Source organism: Quercus robur, chromosome 2 (genome assembly GCF_932294415.1).
Source record: "Quercus robur chromosome 2, dhQueRobu3.1, whole genome shotgun sequence".
Classification (NCBI taxonomy): Eukaryota; Viridiplantae; Streptophyta; class Magnoliopsida; order Fagales; family Fagaceae; genus Quercus; species Quercus robur.
The window spans coordinates 56,202,965-56,215,922 of NC_065535.1; the positions used below are offsets into that span (position 1 = coordinate 56,202,965).

The following is a 12,958-nucleotide window of genomic DNA, read 5'->3' on the forward strand; positions in this document are numbered from 1 at the left end:
ATCATAATGATCAAAATGATAGTTCATGAGTTTTAATTAGACCAACGTATTGAAATATATCATGTAAGCTTTAATGGTTAATGTGCACTTGTATAAATTAAATCCCGACCACGTGTGATTATGAAATCTTAATTCTAATTGGTCTCTTTTTAGTCCAAATTAAATTTAATGGTTTGTCATAATACTGTTGGTTGGGGATATGATTTACCATGGAGTTGCATGCACTAAATTAATTCGTTTGTCAAAGCATTAATGATTTCCTTTATTTTTGTTGAAATTACTCTATTGAAGGCCCACAAATTATTTTAAAACATTTTTACAAATTATTATTGTGGCTAACTTCTTACCGGTTCTCATTTAGGCCCACTAATAATACTAATAATCATTCATCACATCAGCAACTGTAAAAGTTTTTGAGAAAAAAGTTTGTATCTATAGCATTTTCCTTAAAGGAATGAAAATTATGGAATGATGTTAATTGAGGCTTATTTATGGTATAAAAAAAAATTAATTTTGAAGCGATTAGATGATAATTGGGCTGAAACTCTTCTCCAAGAAATAAGCTATTCTCACTATTTCAAGTATATCTCTTAGACCACTTTGAACTCTTGAGTTAGGCCATTTTTTCTGGAAACTAAACGTCTAGTGATTCAATTTGATCACAAAAACAGACCCATTTAGTTAAGAAAATGATGTCACAGAAGTCTGAAGAATGCACACATGATGCTCTCTTGATGGAACAGAGACTAAATCGTTAGTTTTTGATAGTAAACCTCGAATCCACGAAAGATTTCCCTAAATCCACAAGGAGATAAAAATTGAAATCCACCAGAAGAAAATTTAACAAAACATCTGTGTTTATTGATAATAGTTTGATTTGCCTCTGATGGCTACAAAACATATAAATATTGAGAAAAATGTCTAAAACCCTAATTCGCACTAATTACGTGATTAGGTGACAAAATACCGAAATTTACCAAAAATTGTAAAATTGAGTTAAATGCAGAATCGTAAACCACTAATCTTAAGGGTCATTCCAAAACAAATGGGACCTTATTCTAACTTTTAAACTAAAAGTTATTAAGGAAAAACAAATGTTACTATAAATTGCAAAAACACTATTTTCGAGGTCTTAACAAAGGAATTCGCCTAAACTTAGGTGACGTTCATGGTTATGATTCTAGATCAAAATGCCATTTTCCTTCAACTTGCCAAATTTCATGCAATTCCGACACTGTTGCCCTGATGCTCTCTACTGGCACTCCTCTTTGATCTTGCATTGTGACTTTCGGTGCCCCTGTTACTTTAGGAAGGCATGTGCTGCCTGTTCTACATCAGAAAAGAGTGCGATATGATTTTTTGAAGTTTACCCTGCTATCTGTTATAGGAAGAACCTGACTTTCAACTCTTTTACTTGCTCTCCACTCCCTCCAAACTCTCAATTAATGCTCATAAGTCAAAATTTCACAATCCCACATTGAAATGCTCTCAATCTAAACCCCATGAAATCCTGATAAATACCACCCTCTAACATCAATTCAAAGCACTTCAAATTTTAGAGAAAAATATAAAATTTATTCACTTCTCTCTGTCCCTATTCTCTAGAGTTAGTAGTAGGAAGGTTCCTTTAGTGGTTTGGTCCTCTTGGGCTCAACTCACTAGAATGGGTAGCTTGGTTCTCTTGATCTTAAGCTATCAACTTCCTATTAATGAATCTCAATCCAAAGAAGCCTCTTTGTTAAAATATTTTAAGAGCACAAGTGCATGGAGGTATGCTTTCTAATCCTTCTCTTTCAAATGTGTGTGTGTATTTTTTTTTTTTTTTTTTTTTTCCATTTCAAGCATGTTTTTGTTACTTTTTTTAATCTTAGCATGCTAGATCTAGGTTGTACTTAACTTTTTCATATTCAATATGTTTCTAGGGTTTAAAGAAAAAAAAATGAAAATCCCATATTCTAGATTAGAGTTTATCACCTAGCCCACACATATTCACTACATTATAATTTAATCTTTTCAACCCATGTATGCATGCCTAGATTAGGATTTTCACTTTTCACCATGTATATTAGTACTTGTTTTAATGTTTCAATCACATCTTATTGGATACTATAAACTATTATTGAATGATGTGATATGCAATTAGCCACCAAAGTCAACCTACCCTCTAAACTTAGATCAAGGATTCTAGATCAATTCCTTCCCATGTATTTATTTTCCTTGAATGTAACTAGGATTTAAAGCCATGTACTTTTGTCTTAGATTGTATTTAAAACCAAAGCATGTAATATTTAGTTACTTCACAAAGATGTACAATTTCAATTCATCAATAAAGATGCACATTTCAATTGTGGCTTTCTTATTTTAACAATACATTAAGTGACGATTCCATTGTAAAACCCTAAATCTAGGAGGGTAGATAACATTAGTAGAACCTCCACTCTTGAGAGGCACCAACACAGAAACTTTAAAGCGGCTTAAGTATAGAAGACTCAACTTGAATCTTGAAAAAATATATATATATATAAAAGACATGAAAATTTTATTTTAATTGTTATTAATTAAGAGTTATTGGTGAATTCGGATTCAATCTTTCTTCATCCATCCTTATGTAAGGACATAATTCATGATGTTCATACATCAGAAATGAATTTCAGCCTGTGAATATAGAGTGGGGAAAGCTATAGCTTAGGTCTCATACATGCATGGGAAACTCAGTTTAGGCCCCTTTTGACCTTAAGGCCTAAAGGTTAAGGACCGAAACCGAACTCTTGGTTCGCTCTTGATTGTGTTGGCCAATTCAATAGTAGGTACTGTCTCTTGAGATGGTTGAGCAATTGGAATAAGTTGGGCATCCACTTCAAAATTCATTCTTTCATTGTCATCACCATCCATACGATTTACGTCCTCCGCTCCATAGAAGATTTTTAAAATATGAACTATCCTTCTCCATTTTGATCCTTCTGAATCCAAGGGCATAAAGATTTTTTTCCTCTCCTTATGGAAGAACATACACACGGATATGATGACAGCTATTAATGAAGCAATCCCTGCAATGAGGAAAAGGCCCCCAAAGCTGGCAAGGTTGAGATTGTTATTATTAGAAGAACCCTGGGCGCTGGAGTAGTTTAGACAATTGTTCTGTTCTCCTAGCCATTTATTTTCAATGTCATTCATTTTCTTTCCCTCGGTTACATTTAAGACTGCTCTTGAAACATCAGCTACTAAAGGGGATCCTCTTGGGAAGACCTATAAGTTATCAAAAATTAAGTAAGGAGTAATAATAGTTACTCACCGTACACAGCCATATGGACTGAAACTACGTTTTTAAAATATGATTTCAAAATGGAGTTTGTACAAAGTGTATATAAGATTTTTCCTTAAATAAGACCAATGAGAGAGAGAGAGAGAGAGCTTACAAAGCCAAACCCATCAGTTTTATATTTTGTCAGAACCATGGTATATTTGGAGGAATATTGAGCTAGAAAAAGTTTCATATAAGGGGTTTCATCAAAAGCAGCGGCAATACCACCATTTTCGCTTCCTTTCGACAAAAGCTCATGACATTGTTGTGTAGAGTTATATATTCCTTGAGTTTTGAATTGTGAATTTTCAACCCTTGTAAGATTTTCAAAACAAAAGAACCATTTTGATAACCAATATATTCCCCATTCTTAATCGGCTGATCAATATCAGTAACAGTTGGTAGTAGTTGTTGAACTGTTAAGAGAGACGACAAACTTGCAATGTAACTTTGAGAAAGTATGAGCACCACAAAAACCCATATTAGCACCACAAACCTAGTTGTGTTACTAATCACTGGTTCTCCTATGACTTAAATTAACTCAAATTAAGAAAGAACGTGATTGATTAATTATACATATTTACAACTCATCCAAAATCATGGTATTTACTTGTTTTTTAGGCTTGATTTAATGGACAATCTTAGAAAATATTTTAGAAACAAGTTTAACATGTAGAAAATGATCGTATCCATTTGAAATTGATTAATTTCATGATAAGTGTAAGGACTTGATTTGTAACGACTCAAAATGATATTGGGTTCGCACGTAAACAGGCCCAAACAATATAATTTGTAGAGCGTGGGTATTAAGAACTAGATTAACTTTTGTAGAAAGAAAAGTTTCACCCTCACGTATATTGAAGGCTCAGAGATGGCACAACAATCGGTTTTTTCTTCTTGTAATCAATACAGTTCTTTTGCTTTTCACGCTCTTCTTCTTCAGTCTTTGCTTCTCTTTTTTTTTATCTTCCGATCCCCCTTTCTGCATGTTCTTCTTTCAGTTTATATACCATCCTCTGTGTTCTATCCTCACCACCCACGTGTAGGTTGGGTTCAGGGGATTTCTTTCTGTCCCATCTAGTGCCTCCTAGAACTTCCTATGGGCAGCTGTAAGGCTGCCTCCTTACTGTTCAGGTATCACCTCCACATTAATGCGGCCAAAGAGTTAGTTGAAAGGCAATTAATGCGGAGACAACTGTAATTATAGATATTTGTTTGCCTTTTCTTTCTTACCCTTGGTCTGTTATCCCATCTTCAGTGGTGACATAATTCCGAGGTCCGATTGTAACAAGACCGCATCCTGATCGTCCTCGGACGCATACTGCCGAGGAGTATGGCGTCCTCGGACGAACACGGAACTCTACTTTCGTGATATTGACTACCACCCCCCTCTTGGCAACTACCCTTATGACCTGACTTGGGCCTCCTCGGATGGGCCACCGACCCAACGATCCTGACCTCAATGGGCCTATTGATTGACTGGCCCCCACAGTAAGTATTTAACATCACATAATTAAAAATTTTAAGTGAATTGACAATTTGTACTTTGTTAAATCAAGAAATAAAATTTTAACTGTGAAATAGACTCCTTCCACTCTCTATTTCAAGTGAAATACAGAGGATCATGTTATATGTACAGGAGGTGCATAGCCACTGCATTGTGGTTATGCCTTTTGTTTAGAATTTAAACATTGAAATTAGAAGATGGAGTACTTACGGTGTGAAAAAACCATGGTTGAGAAGGAAAACCACAAGCTTGTACCAATCTGTTCAGAGGGAGTCCCATGAAATTCCCTATTTATTCGGTGTTCAAGAAACCATATCACAAACCCAATGAAAACAAAGTAGAAACCAGTTGTCAGCCAAAGGTCTATAGTCAAAGGCTTCAAGAACACCCATGCGTTTTTCTTTTGGCTGTCTTTGTTTGGCAAAACCATTGATACACTGGATTCTGTGTATGGTAATGTAAAATCAACATGTAAAGACCTTTTTGCTTCAATAGTTACATCTCCCACCACAGCATCGTAGTTCTGCATATCATATCATAATCTATATATATTAATAAGTAAAACTTAGAGAAAATCTAATTAGATTTTAATTGGATTTTCAATTTTACGCTACGTGTCTCATTTAATTTTTAATTTTTTGCCAGGTAAATTATTGAGTGTAAAAACCAAAGAGTCCAAATCCAATTAGTTTATAAATTGGATTTTAATTGAAGTCTAATTTTCCGCCATGTATCCATCTAAGTTTTTATTTTTGTGGCAAGTAAATTATTGGATGCAAAAAATTGAAGAGTCTAAAACCAATTAAATTCTAAATCATATATATATATATATATATATATATATATATAATGAGAAACCATTACATATTTTAAAAATTTATGGTTTAAAAAAAAAATGTAAGCTAATACCATGTATAATTTAAACCTCTTCTAAAAAAAAAAAGTATAATTTGAATCATATAATTGTAGTTTTTTTTAATTATATATGTGTATATGCATGGAGTTACACACTAATTATATATAAGCGACATAAGAGTCCAAATTAAATTCTAAGTGCACTCCAAGTTTAAATTAAAATCAACATGTAAAGACCTTTTTGCTTCGATAGTTACATCTCCCACTACAGCATCGTAGTTTTGCATATCATATCATAATCTATATATATATATATATATATATATATATATATTAATAGGTAAAACTTAGATAAAATCCAATTAAATTGTCAATTTTGTGCCACGTGTCTCATTTAATTTTTAATTTTTGTCAAGTAAATTATTGAGTGTAAAAATCGAAGAGTTCAAATTCAATTAAATTTTAAATTGGATTTCAATTAAAGTCTATTTTTCCGCCATGTGTCCATCTAAGGTTTTTTTTTTTTTTTTTTTTTTTTGTGGCAAGTGAATTATTGGGTGCAAAAATCGAAGAGTCTGAAACCAATTAAATTCTAAATCATATATATATATAATAAGAAACCATTACGTATTTTAAAATTTTATGGTTTAAAAAAAGGGTAAACTAATACCATGTATAATTTGAACATCTTCTAAAAAAAAGTATAATTTGAACCATATAATTGTAATTTTTTTTAATTGTACTCGTGCATATACATGGGATTACACACTAATTATTTATAAGCAACATAAGAGTCCAAATTAAATTCTAAGTGCACTCCAAGTTTTTGCAAAATATCCTTATAATTGAGGTATAATTTGATACCAAGTGTATTTAGATTTTCAATTCACTTTAATTTCATGCCAAGTGTTCTTTCAAATTAGACTCTACTTTTATTTCAATTATATTGAAATGAAAACTTATGCTCTAAACTTAGAAAATATAAAAAAAAAAAAACTTAATTGGAATTTATTATACTATTATATAATATTATGAATGTTTACAACTTATGACTTATTAGGTAATCATGTTATATGTGTGTGTCGGTCGATATATGTGGTTATTTTTTATTATGTCCTTGCATATTCATATGCAAGTTATAAGCTAGTTAAAATTTATATTCAATTCAGTGAATAATTTGAGCACTTCTATATTCATCAACCAAAAAAAAATTGAGCACTTCTATGTTTATATTATCTTTGATATTACTATATTGGGAGGGGACTATGCTTTTGATACAATGTCATTTATGATGCATGGATAGACAGTAGCTTATTTGATTCTACAAATAAATAAAAAGAGGACAGTAGCCTATTTAGTTGTGAGCAAGTCCCACTCAAACTGTGTGGAAATATTTTCTATCATTATGGGATATCAGAGATTTTTTACATATATACATGTTAGATCAACTGAATTTTTTACATATATTCATGAACGTTCTTATAGCTTATACTTCTTTGGTTTGATATATATATATATATATATATATATATCAAATGTAATCTTATTTATTAAAAATAGGAGAAGTTTTTTGTTTTATTTTTGCACTTCTTTGATGAATAATAAGAAAGAGTTTTACTTACCCCAAGATATACTTCACGGACCAAGTCATCGTATGTACCGGCACTTTCACTCTTATCTTTCACGAAGGGAACGAACTCATAACTAACGGCGTAGGGTAAAGTTTTCATTACAGCATTGAAGATGTCTATGCAGTAACCTTGGACCTTTATTAATTTATGAGTTTTGTTATCAAGTGTCAAACCAACAAATTCAGTAAAACCATCCTTCTTGGGAACTCCTATTCGCAATTTCTTGTCATTTGTTGGAATCTCCCAACCTTTGGGGACAGAGGTTGTATCACCTGGCCATGTAATAGTCCCTAGATTATTGGCTGTCGGAGTAGAATATGTTCTTGTGTTTGTCCAACTTTGTTTCCTATTGAGTCCATTTTGTTGAGTCCAAAACGCTACTCTTCTTTCTACATTATCATTCACATTAATTATTTCAAAAGTTGATGACTGTAATTGCCCATTAACGAGATTTAACTTTCCAGAAAGGCCTCTAAATTTAATAATTGATAATGCTTCACGAAGTTTTGGTCCAGTTTGTGACAACCCAAAATTTTCAAGACAGGTTGAGTTGTTGGGAGTATGAGTATCTGAATTGTCAAATCCAAAGATTGTTGTCCCAATCATCTCAACTGCAATGGCTAGTGCCCAAGCAGTGTCATAAGCCCATAGTCCAAAAACATATAAATCAGCATTCTCAATAGTTTGATAGTCTCGAATAAATTTCTCAAGCTCTTCTGTCTTTGGAACATAGGTCTTTACACCTAAAACCCCTTCCATAGATTCAAGAACTGAAGGATCTACCTAACTCAGGAGATAAGTTATCCCATCAGTCATGATCCAAACATAGCCTTTGCTCATCATTCCAATCTCTTTTGCCTTGGTGAAAAGCCAGGAACCAAGTTCAGCTGACATGTGCACAATGACGACCCTTGTTCGCATTGTCATCAACTTGTGAAGCTCTTCACCAATTTCATCATTTGAGGCCAATTCCCGAATAACACTATGGTAGGGGACACGGGTATCAATGTCTTGCATTGCACCAATCAAAAAGAGTATTATTTCCCTCCCCGTACTCATTGTCTATGTAGATCGGCACTACTTCTGGCCATGCAAAGGCTTGAACAATTGCACTAATGGCGTTTACTTGAGATGAGTCACTTTGAGCAATTCGAAAAAAGTAAGGTCTCCGAGAGGAAGTGAGAGAAGGGCTTGTAGCTGAGGATGAAATAATCGGTACTTGAGCTTTGGCTTCTAGATCAATCACGAAGTTTGCCTGCATTGAATTTTCTGGCCCTATAATGGCTTGTACTTGTACATTTTTTATTAGGTCCAGAGCTGCGTAAGGACAGTGGCAAAACTCAAAATGGTTAGGAGCTTAAATTTTGTAGAGTAATTATTATGTACTTTTATAATACAGTGACATAATGTTATCTTCTCTTATATTTATGATGAACTCCACTAATTAAATTTATAATGAGTTTTACTAAGAATATGAGAAAAAAGAACACCACGTCATTATATTCTAAGAGTACCTAATAATTTAATAAATTTTGTAAACATCTAATCCACTTCATGCAAATTTTTCTATTGGGTTCTTAACAAGCAACTAAAACTTAAGTCTTTGTGTGTGTATGTGCAAAGGTTGAAATTTTATATATGAGAAAAATTCCTTGATACTCTGAACTTTGGGGTAATGGTCATTATATCATTCGAACTTTTACTTTAATCAATTTACTCCCTAAACTTCACACATATGCCAAATTACATTATACATTTGCTTGTCTACCATTAAATTGACTAGCAACACTCATGTGACACACGTAGACACTTAAAAAACCATTTAGTCTAATGTTTTCAACTTTTTAACCAATTGAGAGGAGTGAGAGAGCAACTAGAGTTCAGTTGAGAGAGAGAGAGAGGATCTCTCAATCAAACCACCATTGATATCGCCATTTGTGTGCCTGACACGCTGTTGGACTACAAGTGCATCAGTTTTACAATCTTATATTTCATATTCAAAAGCTTATTGGTTTTGGGTATGAGTTGTGTTAGGTTTTGAGTTACAATTTGAAAAGAAAAAAAGCAAAACATAGATCTGGGCTCAATAATACATATGGTTGACCTGCTCCTTGATTCTTCTTCTTATTTTCAAGATTCCATATATCAGGTTTACCTGGCCGTTACTTAGAGCATTCAAAACACTAAAAATCCTCATTACATCAAAAGTGCCAAAAGTTAAAATTTGTAATCTCTAGCTACAGGAAACTACCAAAACCTCATTACATCAAAAATGTCAAAAGTCAAAATTTTTAACGTCCAGCTACAGTAAGCTGCCATCTTTGATTAATATACATATGTAATTAATTTCTCTTTTGATAAGTTTGTACCATGCATGTGAATTCCTAGAAATGTTGAAAGAATTTTTAACATTTCATATTTGTTTATAAATCACACAAGGAAATTCAAACGCTTGTGGGAATCATTCCCACTCAATCTCATTTTTATAGGAATGTAAAGTCCCTTAAGTGTGTGTCTATGTTCCCATCCAAAAGGGAAAAAAAATTAAAAATAAGCTTTGGTAAACAAATCCTTCTCACCTAAATGTCCATTTCAAATAACCCACATCAACTAACTCAATCTAATCCTATCAAACTGTTGTAAAGCCCATTACACCCCAGCCCAAAACCCAAGCTTAATTAACTTAAACTTTTTTTTTTTTGGAGAAACAATTGACTCAAACTCTAGAAGATCCTAATCCTCCTAACCACAAATCAGTTTAGAGCTAGAAATCCTCCTAACTGCAAATCAATTTGGGTTTCTAGCTCCAAAAGAGAATGATTTAAAATATAAGAAAAACTTATCACTTTTAGTATGATCATCTTGTTACTACAGCTCTAGAAGAGAGAGAGAGAGCTTGCAGCAACTACTTCAACAACACCACTGGTGGAGTCCCTAGTTTAAAGGACCAGCCTAGTCTTGAAGTAATCCTTATAGGCATAGAAGTCTGAGAGGGCCATGTTGATGCAACTCAACCCCATTTTCCCAACCCATGTATCATTATCAAGAAGGACACCCACATTTATTGGGATTACTACGTATAAAATCTTGTGCTCTCACTCTAAATAGAAATTGAACCTTTATTGATGAAAGAGTGAAATGAAAACAATAAAGTACATACTAGCCCTGGCCCTATATTTATATACAGAGACTAAAGTAACTAAAGAAAACTATTAAAAAACTAACTTCCTAAAAGAGGGGAAAGTCTGTTACAGTTACATCCTAGCTCATGCACACGTGTCCAATCACCTTCTCAACATCCTTGCATATGTGGCATCATCTACTGCATTGAGTACAACACTTGATCATAGTGAGGCATTACTTCAATCATAGCCATAGCAACTGTTTGATCAATGTCTTTGTCACCTTGAAGTTGTGAGCTAATCTGATTAGCAAAATGGACTTCTCCTTGATGCAAGGAAGCAGGGCTATGGTGTTTTAACACTCCCCCTCAAGAGCAAAGCTCTTGTTTCTTGATTGTGCTTCTTATACTCTGGATACTGTATTTTGTGAGCAAAAATGTTGATGACTCCCAGCCTTGCTAATAATCTAGAAAATTGATCAACCCCAAGTGCTTTTGTGAATATATTTGCCAGTTGATTCCTTGAAGAGACATAAAACATCTTGATGGTACCATCCAACACTTTGTTTCTAACTATATGATAGTCTGCTTCTATATGTTTTGATCTCTCATGGAATACAGGATTTACAGAGATATGGATGGCTGCCTGGTTGTCACAGTACAGCAACACTGGCCTCTCCTGTGGAATGTGCAAGTCTCTTAACAAGTAAAGCAACCAAGTAACTTCACATGTGGTGGTGGCCATGGATCTGTACTCTACTTCAGCAAAGGATCTGAACACTATGTCTTGCTTTTTAGATCTCCAAGAAATTAAAGAATCACCTAAGAAAACATAGTAACCAGTCAAGGATTTCCTTGTGTCAGGGCAGCCTGCACAGTCAGCATCACAGAATGCCTTTAGCTATAGGTCTGATTCAACAAGGAAGAATACTCCTTGTCCTGGTGTACCTTTGATGTATTGGAGGATTTTAGTGGCTGCCTTCATGTGTGGAATTCGAGGTTGAGTCAAATACTAAGTCTATGAACTGCATAGCCTATATCAGGCTTGCTCAAAGTCAAGTACATCAATTTTCCTATTAACCTCCTATACTGCCCCGCATCTTTAGGTAACTCCCTATCTGCCTTGGATAGCTTCAATTGTTGTTCCATTGGTGACTTGACAGGTTTGCAACCAAGCATTCCTGCCTCTTTTAAAACCTCAAGAGCATACTTTCTTTGGTTAATGCTAATACCTTTAGCACTTCTTGCAATTTCCAAACCCAAAAAGTACTTGAGTGAACCAAGATCTTTGATTCCAAATTTCTGGTCTAACAAGGATCTTAACTTGGCAACACAAGCTGAGGCATTTCCTGTAATTATCATATCATCTACATACACCAATAATGCAGTAAAAGAAGAACCATCAGCATGGACAAACAAGGAATGATCTGCCTGAGATTGTTTGAAGCCAAGCTGCACAATGGAAGTAGAAAGTTTAGCATTCCATTGTCTTGAAGCTTGTTTAAGACCATATAAGGACTTCACCAATTTGCATACCAAAGGAGTAGAAGTGGAACTATGAGACTCCCCTTTACTGTGAAAACCAGAAGGCAAATCCATGTATACCTCCTCATCAAGATCACCATGGAGAAAGGCATTGTTTATGTCTAGTTGGTGCAAAGGCCACCCTTTGGCTGAAGCAAGAGCAATCAAAACCCTCACAGAAACAGTCTTAGCAACAGGACTAAAAGTCTCCAAGAAGTCAAGCCCTTCCCTTTGGGTGTACCCTTTAGTAACCAGCCTTGCTTTGTACCTTTCTACAGTGCCATCAGGATTTAGCTTCACTCTAAAGACCCATTTACACCCAATAGGTCTTTTACCTGGTGGCAAAGGGGTAAGCACCCAAGTATAAGTCTGTTCTAAGGCTTGAATCTCCTTATCCATAGCCTCCCTCCAAAGAGGATCTGTGACAGCTTGATGGAAGTACTGAGGTGCCTGATGACCATGACTAACAGTCATGAGATAGGACTGGTAGTTTGGATCCAAATGACAATAAGTGAGACAATCTGCAATGTCATAAGGAGTCCCTGAGACATGAGAAGAGGTAGCTGAAGGTGACATGGCAGCTGAATTGCAAGCATAGTCCTGTAAGTATACTGGAGTTTTGTGAGTTCTAGTGGACTTTCTGGTTAGTGGAGGATCTGCATTAGGAATGTTAGGAACAAAAAAGGCAGTATCAAGGGAATTAGAGGTAACCAAAGGCACACAAGGAGGAGTAGGACTGGGTGAAGGAGTTGAAGAAGGTTGGGAAGGTGAAATCAAAGAAGTACAAGGAGGAGAAGACTCAACGAGAGCATCTGGTATGCTGATAGGAGTAACAAAAGGATCTATAGCAGAAGCAGAAGCATCAACCTCAATAACAAAAGGATCAGAAAAATCTTGTACAGTAGTAGCAAAAGGAAAAATATTTTCATGAAAGTAAACATCTCTGGAAACAAACACAGCTTTGGTGGATAGATTCATTACCTTGTAACCTTTAACCCCAATAGGATAACCCAAAAAGA

General features: G+C 34.5%; 1 pseudogene; it reads right to left on the reverse strand.

Annotated features, from left to right (window-relative positions):
* Nucleotides 1-2,733: 2,733 nt before the first annotated feature.
* The window catches only part of LOC126700883 (glutamate receptor 2.8-like), a 35,857-nt pseudogene continuing 25,632 nt past the window's right edge, over nucleotides 2,734-12,958 (reverse strand).